Here is a 4,143-nt window from a genome sequence, read left to right on the forward strand (position 1 = left end):
TTCGGAACAAAACAATCTCACGTAGACTCCCCGATGGCTGCTCCATCTTTACGGCCGAATTGCACGCAATATTGCTTGCACTTATGGCCGTAAAAGCATCAGAAAGGAGTAAATTTATAATCTGCTCTGACTCCAAATCTGCATTGCAAGCTTTGGGGCGGATGAAGACTGACATCCCATTGGTACATAAGAGCCTGAAGCTGTTGGACCTAATAACAGCCGACCGTAGGGATGTCACCTTCATCTGGGTCCCCTCCCATGTTGGCATTGAGGGAAACGAAGCCGCAGACAGAGAAGCAAAGAGAGCCCTAAATCATGCGGTGTCAGGAACCCAAATTCCCTACTCGGACCTGAGACAAAGTATTGCCTCTGCCACCTATCGAGAGTGGCAGAACCGATGGGAGGCTGAGACTCACAGTAAACTCAGGCAGATTGTGGCGGATGTCAGGTGGCGGCCCACATCTAAGGGTCTGACAAGGCGTGGTAGAACAACCATGTCCAGACTTAGGATTGGCCACACCTACATCACGCACTCTTTTGTACTGAAGAGAGAGGAGCCCCCACTTTGCGAGTACTGTGACTCTCGCCTCACCGTGGAACATATCCTCGTTGATTGCCCCAGATACCAGGATGTCAGGGCGAAATATTTTAGAGCCACTAATCTAAAAACACTATTTAATAATGTCGACCCTGGGAAGGTACTGGGCTTTATTCGGGAAGTGGGGCTATCTACGAAGATCTGATTTCTGAATTTGTGAACATGCACTATTTACATTAGATTTTTACCAAATATTTAAATTTTTACTACCTTTACTATTTTAACTGTGAATAGACCTTGATTTTAATTATATGACTGTATAGAATCTGGCCCTTGTTGCTTAGAGAGAGAGTAGTCCTTAAGGGACTGCAGGCACGACATGGCCTAAATTGTGCCGATGTGCCTCAAATCAACAAATCAAATCAAATCAACTATAAGAAACCAAAGTGTACATTCACACCAGACTCACTCATAATTTACATGTGACAATGTTTATACCGGATTATTCTTATTTAATGATTTGATTGCCAGGGGAACAAAATAGTGTTTGTGTCTGTCTTTACTATCGGTGTCTTGTATCTCTTTTGTGATGGTAAAATCTTTATTTCGAGGATCTTGTTAGCTTTTTTATAGATGTTTGTCTCAGATGACCTTTACATCAACTGCCCTATAGACCACAAGGTCTGAAAGGGGAACTTAACTTTTTGTCTCAAACAACTGCCCAAATGGGGTTTGTTTTTTTTGCCAATGATTTTACCAGCAGCATTTTAGGATTCTATAAGGTAACTAAAAATTGCTAAATAATAATTATGAGACCAGAGTACTCTCTTATTTTTAATGTTCAATTACTAGATCTAAAAATTAAATTATTTGTTACATAGGTTAGGGTTGAAAAAACAAAACTTTACTTCCATAGACATATATATGGGAAAGGACCAATGGCGAACGCTTTTGAGCCAGTTTTTAGTTTAGAATTTATAGCTCCGCAATGGTTAAACATATTAAAAAAATGAAAACATCTGCGGACTCCTCAGCTATTGGGCAATAAAACTAAATTTGACTCTTTTTTCCATATCAACTATTAAATTTATAATTCAAGTCAACGTGCGGTAGGGGTCGGACCTAATCAGCGAACGCAATTTTCGCGGGAGTCATAATGAGCGAAAGGCCGTAAAAAATAGCGAAATAGCATTTTAAAATATAGGAAATTATGCTTCAATTAGTTCTATCATCTAACTTCTTCCATGAAGCATTATAAATAATGTCCTCCTTGTGGCATTAGGCCTAAATTTGTTTTCACTTTCTCGTGCTCCATATCTCCTTTCTCTGCTTGGAACTGATGTCTATATAGCCTACTTGCGATCATTTTTTTTCTTAAAAGAAAGAAAGAAACTACAAAATTCTATCTCGCCACCTCCCTATAGGTTAGTCCACGTCGTACTACTCTCCATTTCATAAACTCATGTTACTGCAACTATTTTTTTTTTTAAAGAATTTATGTTCAGTGCACTTAATCACCATCAACTCGATCTCCCCCCCCCCCCCACACACACGCTGATTGACCCAAAGGTAGATCCCGAATGCGATGGATTGGTGATGTATGGAGACAGATCTACAACAGCTTGAGTTTCGGGTATGGAGACGAAAGGCTCAGGAGAGATCTTGTAATTTTATTCATGTATATTATATGGTAACTCTTATATTTATTACTAAATATATAGTTCGCGTTTTTTCCAATCCTGAAATCGAATATTTTCTCATGGAAAACTCTTGGAAATCTCCTGAAATCCTAATCCCAGAATGGTGGGGGAACCCTGTGAAAATGAATTCTGCACTTCTTTTAATCATTTATACACATATTAATATCAATAATTAGTAACAAGAGGTTAACCAGCCAGTTAAAAAAAGGAGGACGGCAAAACAGAGCCCCCCCCCCCTATAGGCGCTATTAACATTAACTGAAGCGTCATTTCACCCTCACTGGCATAGAGGAAAGTAACTGCCAGCATATGACCTCTGAGAGACTGTTGGAGAGCTGCGAGTCAAACATTTTAGACGAAAAGAAAATGCGGGAAAATATGCTGGTCGCAACTGGGCGTCGTCATGTGAAACACGTACTGCAATCATCCTTAATCTTCGAAATCGAAGACATTGGGTTAATGTTAAAAATAGGCCTATTATTTTAATATTTCAGTTTACAAACAATAACGATAGATAAGACAAAAAGAAGAACAGATTAAATCAGTAACTAAATTATTTTTAATGGCTTTTTAAGCTTATAATAGGGGTTTCGCTGAATAGGTTTTCAGTTAAAAAGGTCATTTTGAGCGAACACCCCATAATATTTTTTTTTCAACGGAATGAATAGCCTTAGCTATTCTAGCTAACTATTTCCTCATCTATTTAGAAGCATAATATGCAATTTTTTTTCGGCCGATGTCCATTGGTGCTTTAAAATCGCCTTAAGTTCGGACCTATTCTCGTTTATCCGGAAACGTTTTGAGAATGAAATTTCCATACATGTCAACTATGACCTTCATCTATGCTTTATTTTATGAGGGAAAACGAAAGTGAATATGTGAGAAATGTAGAAAAATGGAGTCTTTGTAATATCATTTTATTAGTTCTGCAGTTACTTTTGAAATAAATAAGAATGGATAATAATTACGGGGAGGTGTTCGCTTTATATGCCATTTCGCTGATGGGCCTTTCCTATATATAGACTGGACGATAAAGAACAAATTATTATCGGAAATATTTGGGAAAAGATCAGTGTGTAGATCCACATCACAAACCTATATATATTTGCCTATGTCTATGATTATAAAACAAAGACAAAATATTGGGAATATGGCAGTTTTGCACTTTTCAAAACTAAAGATCAAAGGTATATATTGGCTGAAATGTTAGTCCTAGAATTTATAGCTCAATCGCCGCCATTTTTTTTTCACATAGATATAGTACATAAAACATATTGACTCCCCCCAAATAAAAATAACTTCCTACTTCCAGTCTATATTTATTTATGTCTATGTTTACTTCTTTTAACTACTTTACAAAACAACGCCTTTTTTTGTAGTGTTTAAAACTCTCCTTGTTCAGTCTAGAGATATATGACTATGATTAATGTTCAGTCTAGAGATATATGACTATGATTAATGTTCAGGAACATTTTGCGCGTTGGTAAAAATGTTCATTGTTTTCATTAGTAATTAATAGAAAAACAAAATCAATCGCTATACAAGTTCTATAAAGGAGGTAGTGTTTGTCTTTTTAGCAAAGATAAAAAAAAAATGTTAATTAGTTCTTTTTTAGTGCATTTATTTTTCTTTATTTTAGATTGATTTGGTTAAAATAGGTTCCTTTTAATTACTTTGGGTATACTTTTTTTATTTAACATAGAAAGAGATTAAATATAAAAAAAAATAACTGAAATAATGGTCCCACATCTGAAGTAAATACCACAGTAGAATCGATTCAGCCCATGTTTCCCTTTGAATGGAAGGGGGTGTACGTGGGATAGATGGTTTCTCTATCACGTTATTCCGTCGGTCACATCTCTTGCGTTGCTTGCTTGGCGGATGTTTCATGCTTCAAGTATAAGT

This window comes from Biomphalaria glabrata, chromosome 6 (genome assembly GCF_947242115.1).
Source record: "Biomphalaria glabrata chromosome 6, xgBioGlab47.1, whole genome shotgun sequence".
In the NCBI taxonomy this organism is placed as follows: Eukaryota; Metazoa; Mollusca; class Gastropoda; family Planorbidae; genus Biomphalaria; species Biomphalaria glabrata.